Genomic DNA, 22,687 nt, shown 5'->3' on the forward strand with positions numbered 1-22,687 from the left:
TGGGATGCAGCAGCCAAGATCCATAGAAAATCACTTAATGATTTTATTTTAAACGGACCTGACTATCTTATTCCATTAACCGATGCTCTAATGGCATTCAGAGTCGGCAGAATATCCGTGTGTGCAGACATTGCCGAAATGTTTCATCAGATTAACATTCAAGATAGCAACATGCATGCTCAACGATTTTTATGGCTCCACAAGGATAACACTACTCGACAAAATTGAACTTTTGATTTAGGCTGTGAACCAAAATGACTTTTTCTGATAGATTTCGGGATTTACAAATTTTTGTAGTACTTTATTATTATACCCGTACTCAAAAAAGAGTTAAGGGGGTATATAAGATTTGTGGTAAAAGTGGATGTGTGTAACGCAGAGAAGGAAACGTTTCCGACCCCATAAAGTATATATATTCTTGATCAGCATCAATAGCCGAGTCGATATAGCCATGTCTGTCTGTCCGTCTGTCTGCCTGTCTGTCTCTCTGTCTGTCTCGATGAGCGCCTAGATCTCAGAGACTATAAGAGCTAGGGCAACCAAATTTGGTTTCCAGACTCATGTGATATCCCACTGTTACAAGTGTATTTCCAAATTTCGCCCCGCCCCCTTGCGCCCCCACAAAGAACGAAAATCTGTGGCAGGTACATTTTTAAAGATGCGATAACACTAAAAACGCTGTATCGTAGAGAATGCCCATATCTACCAGACTGCTGAATCTGAATCAGATCGGTTCATAATTATAGCCAGAATGGCCAATTTTCAGTTGCTTCCCCTGCCCCCTCCTGTCCACGACAACACAACTCATTTTCCTTCTCGCTCGCACACTCTGCCGCGTTCAGTGCGCGAGCAACCCCTAGCGGAGAAGATGTAGAATCTGAATGGTACATCTATAATCTACATGTTAGATGTAAAATATACATTGTAGATGTAGCAAAAAAATGTAAAATGTAAAATTTTTTTTTTAATTCTAAAATTCTAAAAAATCATATGCTCAAAAATGTAAATACTGACTGAGTACGGGTATAAGTAGAGTCGCGTCTTTAGAAGCGACTCACACGTTCCTTCTCGTTTTTTTTATGTTGTCATTTTTTTTTAAAGATTTTTTAAAATCTGGTATTTTTTATCTTCGTTTTTTTTAGAGGTAGTGCTTCTATTTTTCATATAACTTTAGTATTTTATATCTGGTTGCATAGAACTTTGCAGTTCTGAAAAGCTGACAAATGCAGCTATAAATCCGACCCAGACCGTTTGTATCTGCAGCTTAACGCCTGAAAGATATTAAGCTTTCAAATTCAAATTTCATCAATTTTTGCGGTATTTTTTTTTCTTCAAAATTTTGACTTTAAAAACTCGGGAAAAGTCGGCAAAAAAAAAGAATTCTTGGCCAACATTTTTGGTTTTAAATAGACGCATTGATTGGGCGTCGTTTGAGGTATTGCTCATAAGAATCTATGGATAAACGGTCAATTTGCAGCCGTTGGACCAAAACAACTCAAAAATAATTTTACCTGAAACTAATGCTTTTTTTTCCACATAACTTAAGTATCTTACAGTTCTGAAAAGTTGCCCAATGCAACTATAAATCATACCCAGACACTTTGTATCTGCAGCTTAACGCATGGAAGATATTAAGCTTTCAAATTAAAATTTCGTCATTTGTTTTCACTTTTGAGGTTTGGTTAACGAATCATAGCTCCACCGTTTATCCATAGATTTTAATAATAATGCCTTAAACGACGGCTAATTAAAGCGTCTATCTAAGACTTAAAATGCATGCCAAGAAATTTTGAAAAAAAATACCGCAAAAAATGATGAAATTTGATATAATATCTTAATATCTTCCAGGCGTTAAGCTGCAGATACAAAAGGTCTGGGTCGGATTTATAGCTGCGTTTGTTAGCTTTTCAGAACTGCAAAGTTCTATGCAACCAGATATAAAATACTTAAGTTATGTGAAAAATAGAAGAACTACCTCTGAAAAAAAAAAAGTACCAGATTTTAAAAAATTCTTTAAAAAAAACTACACCATAAAACAAAACCATAAGTCGTTAAAAATTTTTAAACCCCGAAGTCTATAAGAATCTAAATTTTTGGCCACAGCCTAATTTTAGTGTTGACTAGTGTAATCAGACTCCAAAAATATTCGTCATGCGCTCAATGACATTTGGAACTATCTGCGCCCCTTTAATTGCTCACCATGCTCGCGACAAAAACTCACAGGAATTCAAAAATCTAAATCCACGAGCAAACGAGTCCATTACAAAAACGCACTACGTAGACGATCTCATTGACAGCTACGAAGAGGACGATGAAGCAATTGCAGTTGAATCCGCAGTCCGAGATATCCATGCCAAAGTAGGATTCACCATAAGAAACTGGAGATCCAACTCGACCCCTGTGCTTCAGTACTTTGGAGAATTAGAATTGGATAACCAACACCCAAAAGAATTAGGGGGGCCCGAAAAGGTACTTGGTATGTACTGGGAGCCCTCCAGAGATGTTTTTATGTATATTTTCAGATTTGCAAGATTGAAAAGAAACGTTTTGAATGGTGAAACACCTCCAACAAAACGCGAAGCCTTAGAAGTATTGATGTCCGTATTCGACCAACTGGGCCTGCTATCATGCTACACTATTGGTCTGAAGATGCTACTCCAAAAACTCTGGCGAGCTGGTATAACATGGGACGAAGAGCTTCCAAATACACTCCTTATTTTTTGGACACAATGAAAAAACGTACTTCTTCAAGCTTGAGAACTGGAATTCCCTCGCTACTACTCATACCTGCTGCCAAATGCAGGCCAGATCGGCTTGCATACATTCGTAGACGCCTATGCCGTAGTCACCTACCTTCGCATAAAGAAAGGAGAGGACATCGACACGGTATTAGTTGCAGCCAAATGTAAAGTCGCACCATTGAAACCTGTCTCAATACCACGCATGGAGCTTTTGGCAGCCGTAATGGGACTGGGACTAGCAAAAAGAACCATGAACACGGAACATGGTCCGACTCTAAAATCGTTCTTCAATGGTTAACTATGGACCCTCAAAAATTTCAATCCTTTGTTATGCATAGAGTTGGTGAGATCATAGATAACACCAGCCGTAAAAAGTGGCGCTGGATTCCTACGAAGGAAAACGTTGCAGACTCAGCTACAAAATTCTTCAAAACTCCCGATGCATCCAGGTGGATCCAAGGCCCACAATTCTTTAGACAATCGGAAGATAAATGGCCACACCAAGATGTCGTTTTTAATCAAAATAACGACCAATCAGAATTACGTAAGCATGTTTGCATAATAACGAAACTAAAGTATTTTGATTTTGCAGTGGATTACTTTTCGGACTGGAGACGTCTATATAAAGCCGTAGCTACCTTCATCCTATACATCCAAAGGCTGAAAGCAAAAGGCGCCAGAAAATCACTGCCAAAATTCCTAAGTCCTGAAATCATACGTGCAGCAAAGTCATGGCTATTAAAACAGTCGCAGTCAAAGGCATATTGTATGGAAATCAGCGCCCTTAAACACCATTCAGCTGTGGACAAGTCAAGCCCATTAATTGCTCTGAACGTTTACCTAGACGCAGAAGACATCCTACGTGTACAAGGAAGAGCAGATCGCCTGAATCCAAAAGAAAACGCCATCGTATTGCCAAAAGAGTGCAGAGTCGCCTTTTTAGTTGCAAAGTACTACCATGAAAAATCTCACCACATGCTCCACGAGTCAAGTATCAGCTTAATTCGAAGCACATTTTATATTCCACGTCTACGAGTATTGAACAAAACTGTACGTAAGGAATGTCAAAAATGTCACTTAGAAGTGGCACAAAAGCTTGACGTAAGCTATTGTATAATGTGCCTGAAGAACTTCATTGCGCTCCGTGGAACTCCAAAAGAAATCTTCTCCGATAATGGGACCAACTTCAAAGCCACTGAAAAGGTCGTAAAGGAGGAACGGAAGCAAATCAACTTTGATGAAATCACCATCCGCTACGAAGCTATTAAATGGCGCTTCAACCCACCAGCTGCACCCCACATGGGCGGAGCGTGGGAACGACTAGTTAGATCTGTGAAGACTGTCTTAAAATCGATCTGCCCATCAAATAATTTTAATGACGAGACGCTCCGAGCCGCTCTAATGGAAGCTGAAACCATTAGAAACCATTAGACCACTAACCTTTGTCTCCCTAGATTCAACAGACGATGATGCCCTTACTCCAAATCACCTGCTGCTGGGACTGTTGTCGACGAAATTTAAACCTAAAAGAGTAGCGCTGAAATTTAAACCATAACAGCTACGTAGGCGTATACGGCAACGCCGTGTATAAGCACCATAATTCGGCAACTCTAAAACAGAGACAATTGAAGAGAAACTAGCGAAGCAAGGACACAAAGTTTTTTAAAGCTCTCTCTTATTATTATAATTAAACTCTCATAATAAATTGGAATGCAATATAAATTTGTCTACCTTTTATTGCTTCGAAATATTCAACACCCGTGCCTCAACATTCTATCTTAAAAAATAAACAATAAGCAAAGAATAACAAACTAACCATTAAACAAGAAAAAATCAGAAAGCAACCGTCTGACGGCTTTCAATGGTTATAATGGGGTCCAAACCACTGAAGCATACTCAAGGCGCGACCGCATAATATATTAATTTCTGAGTGAATGAATAGAACGGAAGATTTTCAGATCATCAGCATAAAGCAAATGTTGAGACATATGTCATTGATGAAAATAGCAAACAGCAACGGACCAAGAGCACTTCCCTGTGGAAGGCCGGAAGTAGCCAAATATGGGTCCGACTGCTTTCCATTCACTAATACTACATACCCTCGCTGCAGCAGGATACTGTCACCTACGGTTTTGACAGAACGGACAATTTTCAAATCATCAGCAAAGAGCAGATACTCAGAGTTTTGGATGCTGAGACATATGTCATTGATAAATATTAAGAACAGCGGAGGACCAAATGCACTTCCCTGTGGAAGGCCGTAAGTAAACACATATGGCTCCGAATGCTTTCCATATATCAACACCACATACTCCCGTCTCTCAAGATATGAACTGAACCAACCGAGCAGGCTTGAATAAATCCTTAACCGATGCAGCTTGGCTACTAAGACACAGTGGGAGAATTTGTCAAAAGCCCTAGCAAAGTCACATCGACCTGAGAGTGCCCTTCAAAGGCATGTGTGCAAAAATTACTAAAGGCAACCAAATTAGTGGTCGTTGATCGACCCGGCATAAAACCATGCTGATTTGGACTAATATACGACTTCATGAGGAAAGAGATATTTTTGGAATTTTGGCATGATTCGCTCAAGAAGTTTTAAGACATTGCTGAGTTTGGCAAGTGGTCTATAACTCTAGTCAATAGAGCTGTCAAACGATTGATAGTTGAGCCATCGATAGTTTTGAATGTTTTGAAAAAAAGCCCGATACTAGGCTCAAATAATTATTACTAAAAATGCTATTAAACGCTATTTTTTAAGCGAAATAATACAAAAATTGTTCAAAATTAAACGGTTTATTCATACTCTCAAAATATCAGTCTCAAAACAATATAAAATTGTTCGGCTAAACGCCGGCCCATGGCAGCACAAAGAGTAGTTGATCATCTCTTAATCTAATGTCTCTCTTTATAACCGTTTGTTTGCTTGTACTTATGCTCTTGCTGGTGCGTTGCTCTTTCTCGGCGTTAGTCAGCCGCTGTGGGGGAGGCTCATCAGAAAAAGCAGACCACACTTCAAATTCGATCATCACCGTAGTAAAACGTTTGGCTGTCTGGCACAGTGACCTGCCTGCCACAGAGTTCTAAACTAAACCTAACATAAACATATCAACTTCAACAGTCTTGAACCGGCCCCCGCGTCTTTAATCGTCCCATCATTAACTCTCGTTATTAAATTCGCACACATTTCGCTAGTTTTGGATAGTACATATATATTAACTTAAGTAAAATAAATTGTGAATATATTAACTGAACAATCATCGTCTCTTAAATAATCTTGCAAAACAACGCTACTGAAGAAGCTCAGTAGCTGAACATTTGGTGACCCCGACGTGATATAAACATAAACTCTTTAAATTGTATCACAAAAAACATTTTCGTTGGATAAATTCGCTTTGAACCACGGTGTTTCGGTTCATCGTTTGTGCACAAGCAACAGAAACGGTTCTCGCGTCATCTGCTTTGCGGTCTGCTTGCTTGCTGTTGTTTCGTTTCGGTTTCGTGCTCCTAGTGTGCATGCCTTTGTTGTTGTCGGATGCACAAGTGCAGTGCGTTTCAAACTGTTAGCTCTCGCTGCTGATCTGTAAAACTGCAAGACTGTGTGTTTTTAAACGCTTCGATCGATTGTACAGTTCGTGTAAAACTGTTCGAGGTTATTCACCGGCTGTTAACCTCTACACTCTCTCAGTGACTCTAAGCCCAGCTTTTCTATTGAACATACACGATGGCTTCTAATAGCACCCCTTCGATCTTGCCCCCCCCACCATTGTTCGTCAATTCGGAAGCTGCATTCTACAAGCGCAAGGTGCAATCCATGCTAGGGGCGGCACGGAGAATCGAAACGGCCGTCGGCAAGGAGAGGATTGGCGAGCTCAGTGAGGAGGAGCTGAACGTGAGGCTGAAGCTGCTAGCGGATCTTGTAGCTTCATTCAACGAGCACCATAATGCCCTGGAGAAGATTGATCTCGATGAGATCGGTAGTCCCTTGAGGGATGAGTTTGACGAGTGCGTGGTCATGCTGGAGATTCGCATGAAGCGAGAGTTAAACAAGCGGCAGCCCACAATGCTACCATGTTCAACAATGCGGGCGGACCATGTAGGAGAGGCCCCAACTACGGTCGTCGTGCAAAGTCGGCCACGCCTGCCGGAGTTGAAGCTTCCTGAGTTCGGTGGGGGCTACGCTCAGTATTCCTCGTTTTGGGGCATGTTCTCCTCCATTATAGATAAGGACCCTGACCTTACGAATGTCGAGAAGCTGCAGCATTTACGATCATGCCTAAAGGGACCAGCGCTGGACACTATCTCGTCGCTGGAATTTAGCCACGCCAGCTATCCTATTGCTCTAGATTTACTCAGCAAACGATTTAATAACAAGCGTCTCATCTTTCAGGCACATGTCACAGACATTCTGAGCTTGCAGCGTGTCGAGGCCTCATCTGTTTCCCAACTACGGTCGCTTTCGGATACAGTTAATGCCAATCTGCGAGCGTTACAAAGTATGGAGACAAAGGAGCAGATTGCTGACTGCATTTTAATACACAGCCTACTACAGAAGGTGGACAGCGCCACACAAACCAAGTGGGAGGAATGCTCGTCGTTGGATAGCATACCCTCCAGCCAGCAATTCGCCACGTTTCTGGAGCAGAGATGCCAGAGGTTGGAAACCCAAGAGCACGCAAATGATATGTACACCCAGAGCAGTCGGAAACACTGTCTAATCGCAACCAGCTCCAAGGTCTGTACATTCTGCGGTGATCCAGGACACTCAATTTATGCGTGTTCACAATTTGGGAATCTTTCCGCTCAACTTCGGCTTCAGGAAACTAAGAAGCTGTCACTGTGCACCAACTGTCTCCGAGCAGGCCACACGCAGGGTGCATGTCATTCTCGATCCTGCCGAATATGTGGTGCCAGACATCACACTCTACTTCACTTCGAGTCACCGTCTTACGGTTCTCAATCCATTCTGCCATCACTGTCACATTCTACATCAGCTCCGCAATTGCCCGCGGGACCCTCTGGCGTTGTACATACTGCAACAGTGTCAGCCACATCGCTTTTGGCCCAGAGTCATAGGCAGGACATCGTACTTCTTGCCACTGCCATAATCAGCGTAAGGAATCGCTCTGGTACACTCATTCCATGCCGTGCCTTGCTTGATTCTGGATCGCAGGTGCATCTCATTACTTCTCGCCTGGCTCAGCAGTTGCAGCTTCAAAGGAAAGAGTCGGATGTTTTGGTGTCTGGTCTCGGCGAGTCGCGTGCCACATCGGAAGGATGCTGCGTAGATATCAACCTGGAATCACGCACATCAAGTTATGCCACGACCATTTCGGCAGTAGTTGCTCCCACCATTACGTCCAGTCAACCTAACTGCAATATCGACCTAAACAGCTGGAACATTCCCTGCAACGCACAGTTAGCGGATCCCAAGTTCTACAAGTCTCAACCTGTGGACATTCTTATTGGAGCGGGACTGTTCTTTGAGCTTCTCTGCATTGGCCAAATCCAATTGGGAGCTGGTCTGCCACGTCTTCAGGAAACCAGGCTAGGATGGATAATTGCAGGAGAGGTGTCTCAGTCTCGCGCATCAGATCCACTTTCTCCTGTGTTATTTTCAGTTAACCAGTCTAAAGTGCCCCCTCGCACGAGTATTGGACCTCTTCGTCGAGTCAGGCATGGTTTCCGGAGTGGCTATACTAAAGACGTCACCTGGATCAACAAAGGAAATGTGGCTGCCAAAGAAGGATGTTAAAGACCCGTGCTCTTCAACGGGGGGGAGTATGCGGCTAAACGCCCGGCCCATGGCAGCACAAAGAGTAGTTGATCATCTCTTAATCTAATGTCTCTCTTTATAACCGTTTGTTTGCTTGTACTTATGCTCTTGCTGGTGCGTTGCTCTTTCTCGGCGTTAGTCAGCCGCTGTGGGGGAGGCTCATCAGAAAAAGCAGACCACACTTCAAATTCGATCATCACCGTAGTAAAACGTTTGGCTGTCTGGCACAGTGACCTGCCTGCCACAGAGTTCTAAACTAAACCTAACATAAACATATCAACTTCAACAGTCTTGAACCGGCCCCCGCGTCTTCAATCGTCCCATCATTAACTCTCGTTATTATATTCGCACACATTTCGCTAGTTTTGGATAGTACATATATATTAACTTAAGTAAAATAAATTTTGAATATATTAACTGAACAATCATCGTCTCTTAAATAATCTTGCAAAACAACGCTACTGAGGAAGCTCAGTAGCTCAACAAAAATAATTTATAGTTGTTTTTTATCCTTATTTACGAAGTTACTAAGTGTTGTAATCGGTAATACACCAATTTTTGTTGATAAACAATTGTTTATCAACAATTTTCGGTTTCAGCGCGTATCTACGATCCGAAATAATTTGTCCGGCCTTTGAGAACATCCGCTCGGACTCCGTCGAGGTTGCAGGAACACACAGAGCTTTCCTTGCCACATTGGCTAGAGCTGGCATGTCACTTTCATTGCTCTGAAAAAAAACGTATATAAACAAATAAGTTTGATATACAAAAATGTAACTATCGCCACTTACCTTCCAATACTCTAATGGGTTGCAATCATTTCCGGTATTCATTTTTTCAAAATATTGTCGAAGAACCACAATTGCGTCGACTCTATTGTTTCTTTTCTTCTTTTCTATTTTGGTTTTTATAAACTTAAGCAGAGTTTGCTCGTGTGAGACGTGTACTGGCTGTTCTGCTTCCGGTTCTTCAGGTTGTTCTCCGTTGTAATTAGTCAACATGTTTTCCAACAAAACGGCGCCTTGATCAGCATTGATCTGTAAACGAAATCCTTCTTTTTTGTATCGTGGATCCATAATGGTGGCAAGTCTAGTTGTTGAAAGCTCCAAACATATCAAAAGCGCAACAACTGTAGCTCGATACTATCATGATAGTCGCAAAACCATCGATAGTAGCGGCTAGCAGCAAAACATCGATACTATCGATAGTGCCCTCGATGGTTTGACATCTCTACTAGTCAACACTAGAATTAGGCTGCGGCTCTAAAGATAGATTCTTATAGATTTAGGGGTGAAAATTTAGAATAGTTTTTGCAAATGCGAAAGACCGAAAGACTTGGGTGGCGTAGTTTTATTAAAAAATGCGGGACGAACGAAGTTCTCGGTGCGCTCGATCGAATTCAATTTCAACGATTATATTCTAAAATTCATTACAATTCGTTCTATGCCTAGCTAACCTACGGTGGCAAAGCGGGGCGAATTCGCCTTGAGCGAAAGAGCGAGCTTTTATTGCGCTCCCGCCTTGCCCTAACCTACTTACACTAGACTTCAAGAATTCAAAAATAATCTTAACATAAAACATTGACTAAGACGATGACATGACGAAACACCGGCCCCGTTGAAGGCCTGCGCGGGTTCAACAATATGGTAGCGAAGCCAACTAGTGGATGGCCCGCCGAAAAACGCCTCCATCGCTCCTCCTAACGTCCACGACCCTGACCATGCCGTCCTCCCAGGCGTGCGTGGCGATGACTCTCCCGAGGAGCCACTCCTGTGGAGGCATGTTGTCCTCGGCCACGAGAACGAGGTCTCCCTCCTTGATGTCGGGCTTCCGTTGGTTCCCAGGACATATTCGCGGGACCATCGCCACCAAAACGTGTGCCTGACTGACGAGGCAAGTTGCCATCGCCGCAAGCAGCTGAGACCCTCCTGGGCCGGAGTCCGCAGTGCTGGGGGGGCGATGAGCGACCCGCCTATCAACAGGTGCCCGGGCTTGAGTGCCTCGCCGTCGCTGGGGTCCTGGCTGAGGGCTGAGTTCAGGACGGCCTCGATCCCGACGAGGACTGTGGCGAGCTCTTCGGCGGCCAATAGCGCGCTGCCTACCGCCCGTAGGAGTAGGCTCTTCGCAGACTTGACACCTGCCTCCCAGAGTCCTCCCATGTGCGGCGCTCGAGGCGGTATGAACGCAAATTCGCATCCGTTTCTTGACGCGAATTCGCGAACTGCGTCCGCCTCGTCCTCGAGCGCCTTCTGCAGAGCGCTGAGGTGGCGGCTCGCTCCGACGAAATTCGTCCCGTTGTCGCAATGGACGATCTGGGGATATCCTCGGCGCCCAACGAACCTTTGGAAAGCCAATAAAAAAGTATCAGTGGTCAAGCCAGATACAAGTTCTAAGTGAACCGCTTTGGACGCAAAACAAAAAAAGACGGTTCCACAAAAAGCAACGCCGTAAATTGAAAATGGGCGGAGAGCACGGAGCAGGTCTGCGGGTAAATTTCCCATAAGTTGCGTCAGCCGTCGAGGCTTGCATTTAAAGCAGCGGATACACGATCGAACTGTCTGACTGCAGACCTCCTGAGCGTTTACGATCCAAACATTCTGTCGAAGGATGCTCACAAGTGCTCGTGGGCCGGCATGAAAATTGGTTTGGTGCAGATGACGAACATAGCTCCGAACGAATTGCGAGCGCTTTGTCAAAAGCAACGGAAACTTGGCGTCGTATGATATAGCTTTAGCTAGTCGCCCCCCTACTCTCAACAACTAAAAAGTACACCAAGTACCAGTGTCTTCATGGATGAATGGGTTCAACCGCTGAAGACTAGGACCAACTCTAGATCCTTTCCGAACTTTCTCGATTTCTCCACGATACTCGTGATGTTGGATAATTTCAACAATTTTGCGAAAGGCTTCATACTCGGTCGGTGAGACCGTTTTTTCAAACGTCATGCTCGGGCTCTTACATTTTCTTATAAAGCGGAACATATAACAAAACACTCTAAGCAGCTTGAGGTGTGACGAGAATCCCTCGATGACATCTACTAAATCAGAAACTTCCACGGCAGTGGTCAGCCCGACCGCGTTCTTCCTCTTCTCCAGCTCAACATCTTCTGAAGGCTCGAAATGAGGGTTTTTAGGCCAGTTTTCTTCTTCATCCTTTAGAAATGCGGGTCCTTCAAACCAGATTGACTGGACGATTTCCTTGACGTCAAAACCTCTTGACACAATATCTGCTGGGTTTTGTTTTGTAGGGACATGCCGCCACGTAGCTTCATCTGATCACTCCTGAATCTCAGCCACCCTATTCGAAACGAACGTCGACAACGGAAATGGATGCGACCGAATCCAGTGAAGAGGTCTGACCAATACACAGAGATCCGCGAGAAGGTGAGCGGCACATAACTCAAGCCGTGGGAGCATTTTGGTCTTGAGCGGCGCTACTTTGGACTTTGAAGTCAACAATGATATTTTTAAACCTTCTGCAGTTCTGCTACGAACATAGACGCACGCTCCATAAGCTCTCATGGAGGCGTCAGCGAAGGCATGTATCTGGATCGGTGACATCGGATCGGAATACACAAGCCGAGGTATGGATATCTCTTCCAATTGAGACAGTGTATTTTTCAACATATTCCATGCTGTTTCCAAATGCATCGGAATCGACTCATCCCAATCTAGTTTGTTAAGCCAAAGTTCCTGCAATAGGATCTTGCCCTTTATGACGATAGGACTTAACAATCCAAGGGGGTCGAACAGCTTCGATGTCACCGACAGTATGTTCCGTTTTGTCGCTCGGAGACCCATGACTTCATTGTCTATTTTAAACTGAAAGGCATCTTCCTTAGGCAACCATGAGATTCCTAACGCCTTAGTCGATTCTGAATCCGAGCACGCTTTGCTGTGCTCTCAGATGCGGTGATCTCAGGTGAGTTCGAAAACCACTTCGCTAACTCAAACCCTGCGGTCTGAAGAACCTGAGATACTTCGGACTTAATTGCCCTTAGCTCCTCTACGCATGCAGCACCAGTCAACATGTCAACAACGTAAAAGTCGGACCCAATAACGTCAGCAGCTTTAGGGAATGATAGCTTCACAGACTCACTCAACCTTTTTAAACACCGGATAGCCAAAAAAGGAGCTGGTCCAGTCCCATAAGTCACGGTGTTAAGCTTGTATAATCTCAAGGACTCAGATGGGTCTCTTCTCCACACTATCATCTGAAACTGCCTATCCGCTTCATTCACCATCACTTGGCGATACATCTTTTTCACATCGGCAGTCAGGGCGAACCTGTGCAGACGGAAGCGGAGCAGTGTTGAGTATAATTCCTCTTGAATGGTCGGTCCGACCATCAGAATCTCATTCAAGGCCACCAGAGAGGACGTCTTCGACGACGCATCAAACACGACGCGAAGCTTGGTGGACGTACTTTGGGGCCGAAGGACACACTGATGTGGAATTACGTAGTGTGGAGTAGAAGGAACCGTATTGTCAGTCGGTCACATATGACCTAAGGATAGGTACTCTTCCATGAATTCCAAGTACATTTTCTTCAACTCAGGGTCACGAGACAATCTTCTTTCGAGCGACAAAAACCGCCGTTTAGCAACCTCAAATGAGTTGCCCAAACAATTTGGATCTGATTTAAACGGCAGCCTTACTTCAAACCGACCTGAGGGCAATACCTGAATCGTCTTCCGAAAGTGATTTTCACATAACGTGTGCTCAGGCGAAATAATTTTCTTTGGAGATGGCATTTCTTCCAGTGACTAGAATTTTTGCAAGGTCCTATCAATGGAAACTAACAAACTCTTCACTGCAACTCAAACTGTTTGCAGTTTGGTGGCAGAACTTTTGGAAACATATTTTCCCGAAACAACCCACCAAGAAGGGTCTTCTGAAGAGTTGGATAGTCAGGACCTTGCTTGATTTGACCAACAGCTAATAACTCAAAGAATGATTCAGCTCCAATCAGCATGTCTATTCTTACATTAACATTAAGTTACATTAACTGACTGGTCAGGGTGATAACCTGAAATTGATTTCAGGATCCAAAAATCAAAGGAGAACTTACTACCATTTATGCGCGACTTCACCACAGTGTGTATTTTATTCTTTACTTGAGAATTGGATTCACCAATACCAAGCAAGGTAATACACGACTCCTCTCTGAGGATCTGTAAGCGGTGGGCGAGGTCTTCCGTGATGAAGTTTGTTTGAGATCCAGAGTCCAGTAGAGCTCTGGCCAAAATGTGTTCACCGTTTTTTGTTCTGACGCTTACGATCGACGTAGCCAAAATCACCCTGTCCAACGAAGTCGCATGCAGAGCATGAGAGGTGGAAGGGTGATCCTGATTTAAAGGAGGAGACGAACTCTCTGGGGGTGGCGGCAAGGCGAGACTATTATCAGTCACTTTGTATCGATGCAACAATGTGTGATGTGAGCGGCCACAAACTCGACATTTGGCGACCTTGCATCTTACTACAGTGTGACCCTTTTGCAGACAATTAATACATAAAGACGCAGACTTTGTGAACTCGAACCTTTGCATAACCGAGAGACGTGAAAATGGCGTGCAGTTGGCCACTACATGGTCTCCCGAATTGCAATAGCTGCATGTTCGCTGAGCTCTACTGTTGGGGGGAGTGGAAGAACAAGCAAATGAACTGCGATTGTGCGACTAGCTTGGCATGACTTTTTCGTGCCTTGCTTTGTCGACTCTTCCGCAGACAAATGCTGCTATCGACGATTTAAAACTTTTTCAAAGTCGGACCAAAGCGGCAACTTTTCGAAGTCAAGCTGTTCTTCCCACTTCTGTCTAGTTACTGGGTCGACTCTGTTCAAAACGTGATGAATGAGCATTGCCAGCATTGATAGTAATGAACCAGAGATCGATGACACTGTATCGATCAGGCTCCTTAGGGACGATGCGGACTGTTGTGAGATTTTTGGCAGATTAAAGAGTGCGGAGACTTGGTTCGAAAATATTAGACACTCGTTGTCGTATACTCGCTTTAGGCTGGCCATGGCCTTTGCATAATTGGCCTCGGTGACTTGAAACGCTTTTTCCTAATGCTTCATTAGAGAGGCATGAAATTAAATGATTACATTTTTCAATCACCGGTATACAATCATCATTATGAACAAGAGTCTCAAAAAGGCTAATAAAATTTTTAAACTCCGAATATTTACCACTAAATTTTGGTAGGGACAATTTCGGAAGTCGAGCACGAGTTGGGGCCGTAGAAGCTGATACCGAGGGCTGCGTATCGCTTGTTAGCTTCAAGGCATCGATAAGCGACATTATCTTTGCCTTGGTTACAATGGCCATTTCTTCCAGCTCGGCTCCAAATTCATCTTTGCTATCAATTTCTTCTATTTGCTCCTGCAATAGGTTGGACTGGTTAATAGCAGTATTCAGAACATCGAGTCTGCATTGTAGCTCTGTCAATTGCAATGGAATCGACCCACCCTCTAATCGATCCTCTAAGCGGCGAATGCTTTTGACTCGGTTTTTGAGCTTACTTTTTAAGTCATCGAGAACAGACTTATTTTCTTGTGCCATTTTACTATTTGTAATCTACGCGACGGCAACCAATATTTTTTTAGTAGATAAATAAATAATAAATGTTCAACAATAACGAAAATAATTGAATGTCGAGGTACGAGGTGTTTAGTTGGTTGCAAGTGACAGCCAAAAACGATATACCCTACCACTGTAGGGTAGCGCGTCACTTTCCAAGTGAGAGCCGAAAACAATATACGCTAAGAAGTGTGAAGTGAGTGCCGAAAACATACCCTCAAAAAACAGGGTAGCGCGTCACTTGGCGCTCCGTTTTGATCAAGCGCGGCAACGAAAATTCTCCCACCAAATACACAGCAAGCACACAGAAAGCGAGAGACGAAAAGAATGCACCGGTGCAGCTGCTTGTATGTGTGTATATGTGTATGGAAGTAAGTGTTATACACCGCGGCTTGGGTTAACGAACCAACTTTTTTGCGAATTTCAAACAACGAAAGGGTAAAGAGGGGGGGTGACAGTGATTGCGGTAAACGATATATAATTGTGCGCCCAAAAAGCGGTTCAAATAGAGTATGGTATGGTTGTTGTATGTGTTATGTGGTGTTATATATGTATGTATGTGCACTAATAAATTAAATGCATGCAAATCAAACTCTACTATATCATACGTCTGTGCCAAGAATTGAAAGCGAGGTGCAATTTTTCCAGCACAAAACAATTTATATATGTATTTATGTATGTCTTCGGCTCTAGCTTTCAATTTTTTGCACAAATACCTCAGGCTCTGCGTTTGGAGCTTTAAGTCCAGCTGCCACTTTCCTCTTGCAGTCCGTGCAATCAAAAGAGGCCATTCGTCTTCTAGGTTGCAGCAACGGGGTCTGTTCGGGAAGCAGCAGGTAACCAGTAACCAGCAACGGTGAAGCAGCAAGTATATCGGCAGGGTAGCAGCAACGGTGAAGCAGTAGGTATGGCGGCAGGGTAGCAGCCACGATCAGCAACAGGCGGTGAGGGTATTGAGCGGCCGACACGATGGTTTTGGCAAGGCTTTCATATTTGGATACACAAACACGACACTTTTATTCTATCTATCTATATATATAAAAGAAAGTCGTGTTTGTTACAACACTTATAACTCGAGAACGGCTGGACCGATTGCCAAGGTTTTTAATTTGTTGGATTTGTTTCCGTCCCGAATAGCAGAATACATCTTAAAAACAATGAAAACTCGATATGTGTAATGAATAGATGCATTTCAATAGATGCTGATTTGTTTATTACACATATCGAGTTTTCATTGTTTTTCTTTCTCCATGTCAAACATTTGTTGTCCAATCCTGTCAAATAGTCAAATTCCCGAAAATAATACCTAAGATTTATTCTACAGTAAAAATATAAAATCATCGGAAAGGAACGGAATTTAGGGAATAAAAAATCAGTTTGGTGGTTTTATGCGAGTGCACATTTTAATAACAATGCCGCGTCCTAGATCTAATCTTTCCCAGCGAAGCATTAATGCAATTAGGCAACGGAATATCGCGAGTCAATTATCTGATGGAGAACGAGAAATTGCACTAGAACAGCGCCGTGTTAGTATGGAGCAAAGAAGGGCCTTAATTAGTGCTTCTCAAACACAAGAGCAAAGAGAGGCAGCCCGTGAAACGGCTAGGTTAGAAAGGAGAAATCGTCGAGCTTATCGTACAGATGAACAGAGGAATAATCTTCGGAGTGCAAGAAGAAATGGTTCAAGTATTGATTTGAATCGAGCAGCGTTTCTGTATGATTGCACCATCGACTACAGCTTGCATCGTTTAGTTTGCATTGGTCCAATGGACGTTGTTTGCCAGCATTGTGGAGCATTGAAGTTTGCTGGTGAAACGTTTGGTTTGTGCTGCCTTAGTGGTAAAGTGAAATTGCCATTATTGGTCCCGCCACCAGAGCCATTGTGCTCCCTGCTTTATGGTGAAACACTAGAATCACGACATTTTCTAGCGAACACTCAAAAATACAATGTCTGTTTCCAAATGACTTCATTTGGGGCGGAAATTATCGAAGAACACGGATATAATCCGACATTGAAGGTAATTTACGTTAAAAACTTTATTTTCTATCATTGTAAAAAAAATCTGGAATGAAGTTTGTTAGATTTCTGTATTTGTCTCTGAAATAAAAATGGCATGTTATTATTTGACTTTACAGATTCGAGGCCAGATTTGCCATCGCATTGGATCATTACAACCTATAGAAGATGATCAGCATAAATTCTTGCAATCATCCCACTGTTTTACATTTGGGGGCGCATCTAGAGAACGGTCAGAGAGTATATTTCACAGCGTCGAATGCTGCTGAACGTGCCGAAACCTCCAGCGACAACACTGACCAGTTTCTTTGCGATTTGTCAAAGCGATCCGTTCGCACGAACTTTGCTTTACTCAGAAATGCCACGTTATTACACTTGGAACGCTACATCGAAGAAATTTCAACGTCGGAAGCAAGGCGATGCAGTTCCTGGTCATCCAGATATGCGTTCTACTGATGCTCTTGGTCGTATTTACACAGTTCATCCGAAGAATGATGAATGTTTCTATTTGCGGTTGTTGCTGGTACATGTTCGAGGGCCAACATCATTTGAATCACTACGAACTGTTAATGGTATTGTGTGCCCCACATTTCGTGCAGCATGTCAAGAGTTAAATTTGCTTGAAAACGATACTCATTGGGACACGACAATCGCTTAAGCAATTATTTCTGCATCTCCAAGTCAGATACGCACATTATTTGCTATCATCATTTCAACATGCTTCCCATCGAACCCACGTGACCTGTGGAACATATACAAAGATAACATGTCAGAAGATATTTTACATCGAATTCGCGTCAGCTCAAGAAATTCCGATCTTGAGGTGAATGAGAAGATCCATAACCAGACTTTGCTCTTGATCGAAGATATGTGTTACCTCATGTGCGTCAGTTTGTTAGTTAGGTTAGGAATGCCAGCGCCAGATCGCGGAATGAATGACGCATTTAATAGAGAATTGGAACGTGAACGTGAATATGATCCACATGAACTAATCCAATCAGTTCAAACGAATGTACCTCTGTTGAATCCTAAGCAGAGAGAAGTCTATGATACACTGATTAATGCAATTGATGATGGAAATGGCGGTTTATTTTTTTTGGATGCCCCCGGTGGAACTGGGAAGACATTCCTCATGTCATTGATTTTGGCCACTGTACGTGCGAGATCCGAAATTGCGGTAGCAATTGCTTCTTCTGGAATAGCGGCCACATTGTTAGACGGATGCCGTACGGCTCACTCAGCGTTAAAATTGCCTTTAAACCTTCAAACTACTGAACAACCGACATGTAACATTTCGAAACACTCCGCAATGGCCAAAGTTTTAGTAGCATCAAAAATCATCATATGGGACGAATGCACAATGGCGCACAAACGCGCATTGGAAGCACTAGACCGAACATTAAAAGATCTGCGCAATGACTCGAGATATTTTGGTGGTGCAATGATTTTATTATCTGGCGATTTCCGACAAAACACTAAACGCTTGCCTCAAAGCATCAAATCTGTGGCGATATGTAAAGAAACTTCAACTGTCTGTAAATATGAGATTTGCATTGTTGAACGATCTATCTGCTGATGATTTCTCGAAGCAATTGCTGACTATCGGTAATGGCCGTGTTCCTGTTGACAAATCGAGCGGTTTGATTTCATTTCCTCCAAATTTTTGCAATTTCGTATCATCAAAAGACGAGCTTATCAACAAAGTATTCTCGGATATCATTGCTATCCACAAAAATACTAAATGGTTAAGTGAGCGAGCCATTTTGGCCGCTAAAAATAAAGATGTAGATGACCTCAATTTTATAATTCAAAATCAAATCGTAGGTACTCTGTATTCATTCAAATCTATTGACTGTGTAACAAACGAAGAAGAAGCCACTAATTATCCAACTGAATTTTTAAACTCCTTGGATGTGCCTGGTTTACCACCGCAAAATTTAAAACTTAAAGTTGGCTCGGTAGTCATCATGCTTAGAAATTTAAACCAACCAAAACTGTGTAATGGAACGCGTTTGGTGATAGGAAAACTGATGAGCAATGTTATGTCGATACTTAAAGGAAAATTTAAAGATGAGGAAGTTCTTATTCCAAGGATTCCGATGATCCCAACGGATATGCCCTTTGAGTTTAAATGAATTCAATTCCCGATTCGTCTTGCCTTCGCCATGACGATCAACAAATCACAGGGCCAATCCTTGACTATTTGTGGCCTCAATCTAGAAAATGCATGTTTTTCTCATGGTGAATTGTACGTGGCATGCTCACGTGTCGGCAAACCATCCGCTTTATTTGTTCTTGCGCCTGACCAAAAAACAAAGAATGTCGTTTACCACACTTTCTGTCACTTTTATTTGTTGCCTTTTTAATTTATTCTTTACGTCCACCCGGGGGCGCCATGAAAATTTAGAATAGTTTTTTCAAATGCGAAAGACTTTGGTGGCGTAAAGTTTTATTAAAAAATGCGGGACGAACGAAGTTCTCGTTGCGCTCGATCGAATTCAATTTCAACGATTATATTCTAAAATTCATTACAATTCGTTCTATGCCTAGCTAACCTACGGTGGCAAAGCGGGGCGAATTCGCCTTGAGCGAAAGAGCGAGCTTTTATTGCGCTCCCGCCTGGCCCTAACCTACTTACACTAGACTTCAAGAATTCAAAAATAATCTTAACATAAAACATTGACTAAGACCATGACATGACGAAACAAAGCCAACGTGAATGTGCCAGGGTCCCTGCAGCAGCACAGCAGTTCCATCACGATATTCATATGGATTTTCAAGTGGGAACAGCCACAACAGGATGCATTTGACGAGTTAAAGAGACGCCTAATATCGAAGCCCGTTGTTACCAGTTACCGACTCGATGCTGATCATGAGCTACGTACGGATGCCAGTGCCGTTGGCTAAGCCGGAATATTGCTGCAGAAGGATGAGGGGTTACAGGAAGAAGAAGATATAAGATATAATGTTTTTTTTCGGTCGCCGCCCGATATTTAATTGTCTCTGTTTTTTCTTTTCCTGACTTAGAAGAAGGAGAAGAGTGGCGGTGGAGGAGCGTTTTAGAGAAAAAGGAAATCAAATTGATACTATTAATGCAAAATTATGATGTTTTAATAAGGCGCAGTGATCAGAAGAATGGATATGTGCGTTGTTCGAGTTGGCGCTCGAGCGAAGCGAGTGCGCAAGGGGTTTGCCCGCCCCTAGTTGTTTATAATAATTATATTTATATTTTATAATAAAAATAAAAAATAGTATAATAATTTTTATACATCTAAGACACATTTTATGTTTTTTTTTAACTCAAGGCTTATTGGTGATACCTGATATAAAACGCGTTATTTGTTATTCAGTTAAATTGTTGATAAAACTCGAAATTATCATAACTTTACCCAATCGGGCATCAGGTATCCACATATCCTTCATTTTTTTCTACAGAATTTCGATTTCGATTATTTATTCCTGGCAGAAGTTAGCCCAACAAAAAGTTAATGCGCTTGATTCAAAATTGAAATATGTAGGAATGCATTGAGCGTTGATATGAAATGACTGCACCTTCAAGTGGCATATGCGACAACAAGCCGAAGCCTGCTACGCGCAGATAAAAACCCATCGAAAGTCGCTGTCGCATGTCACGCGAGACGTGTTACCGAACCCGAGACTAATCGGAATTGTGCATAAAAATCACCCCAAGCATTTTTCTACGACTAACTAATGTTGGAAGGTTTATAATAAAAGCAATCTATGAGGGTAAGAGGCCACACAGGTCCTCTCCTGGGGTGGTTCTATTCATAAAAAATTAATATTTCTGGAAATTTTTTTTTGCACAAAAAACAATAAAGTAACAATGGAAATAGTTACGCAAGTTTTATTTTAAAGCATAATTTTTCGATTCCGCGATTCGATTTTCGATAACCGCGGAATCGAAAAATTCCTGTCAAACTCCATATATAAAAGACTGTGGCAGGAATTTTTCGTTAACGTTTTCCTGGAGTGTGTATCCAGCAACACGAGCAGAATCCACAGTGTTTGAGCGAAGAGGCGTCTCACAGATGAATTCCAAAATAAAAGGCGGTAGAGTCCTAGTTCGTCAAAGTAGAATTTTATTCGGTATATTATAGGGAGATCGCGTGCAAAAAGCCGTTTTGCTTAGAGTGTAGAGTGGGTTTCGCTCAGCAACTGCCGATGACTGTCGGAAGCGATAGCGGGAGCGTAAGCGTGGTGAGTCTGAGCGCGCGAGAGCGCGTCACCGGGGGGAAAAACGCTCATAAGCTTGTGAGCGAGAGCAAGGGCAATAGCTTGCGTAGCCGGATTGATAACAGTGGTGTGGCTGGAATGCCCACAGAGCTCTTGCCCCGCCAGCGCCGTCCTCACTTTGAACACACAGATTTATATCGATAGTTGCCTATCGGGACCGTATGTGGACTGAGAGAACAGCTGACACCCAGCTCAGGAATATATGTTCAACAAGTATTATTGAAGTGAATGTTGCAAGATTTAGGCAAAAACTGTCCGCAAAACAAAAAGAGAGATGAAAATTATTCTTTTTTGTTGGCCTTAAGGCTTTAAAGCAGAGGCCGGCAGCGTCGTATCAAAGACAATATAAGTATAAGATGCGTAACGCTCATACATTTCAATTGCCATATGCAAGACAATTTTTCGGCCAGCGACGAAATTCGCGCCATCTCGCTCGCACAAATTTGAGAGCGAACGAATCTAAAAATAGAATCCGCTTGCATGTGTGAGTACACACAGAACAGCAAGTGCGTATGTGTGCGTACTTGTGCGAAGCGGACGATTTTCCAGACGGAAACCTTTTTATGAGTTGAGAAACGAAATTATATACCGGCGTTGAATACGTCGCATCCTGAATACCCTAATGGCAATTATTCCAATGTGATTCATGGAATTTCATGTATTAAATATATTATGTATTTTTATATATGTATATCCGATCATTATTATCGAATATACCATCTTAAAATAAATTATCGTTGGAGGGATATATACAATATAACAGTTTTTTAATATTGGGGTGGTAAGCGTCTTGCAAAATTAACTTACACTTATAAAGTGAAGGGTATATTTCGACAGCGCTGTAAAAAACGTATGCATGTGCGTGCACACGTACAGTCGTCGCGACGACTCGGCTCGGCTGTCGCATCGGCAAAGAACCAACTTCGTGTGCCTTCGTATGATGTATGCATACAAGAGAGCGGATGGCTCTAGAACGCTCTCTCTCCCTAAAAAATTTCAAGAGAGCCTGGAGCCAGCTCTAGAGCCAGCATGCAAAATTCGTGTGCAGAAATTTCGTATGGCGTTACGCATCTTATACTTATATTGTCTTTGGTCGTATGCACTGTGCGTAGGAAAAAAATTTCGGGCAGCGCGGTCGGCACACGTACAGCGTAAAGACTTCGTGTGGTTTCGTTATTCTGCCTGATGACATAGCGGCAGAGAAAATTCTGCTCTGCTGACGTAGCGGCAGAGCGGGCTATGCACAAACGGCTTCATATTCTGCTCGCTTGCCTCAGCGGCAGAGAAGCCCTATGCACAATTCCTCGGCTTTCGCAGCG

At 42.9% G+C, this 22,687-nt stretch overlaps 1 protein-coding gene across 3 annotated transcripts in view; it reads left to right on the plus strand.

Annotated features, from left to right (window-relative positions):
* LOC111080409 (ubiquitin carboxyl-terminal hydrolase CYLD) overlaps positions 1–22,687 on the plus strand; it is a 121,610-nt gene that overhangs the window by 8,960 nt on the left and 89,963 nt on the right. The window lies entirely within an intron of this gene.

This window comes from Drosophila obscura, unplaced genomic scaffold (genome assembly GCF_018151105.1).
Source record: "Drosophila obscura isolate BZ-5 IFL unplaced genomic scaffold, ASM1815110v1 contig_9, whole genome shotgun sequence".
NCBI lineage: Eukaryota > Metazoa > Arthropoda > Insecta > Diptera > Drosophilidae > Drosophila > Drosophila obscura.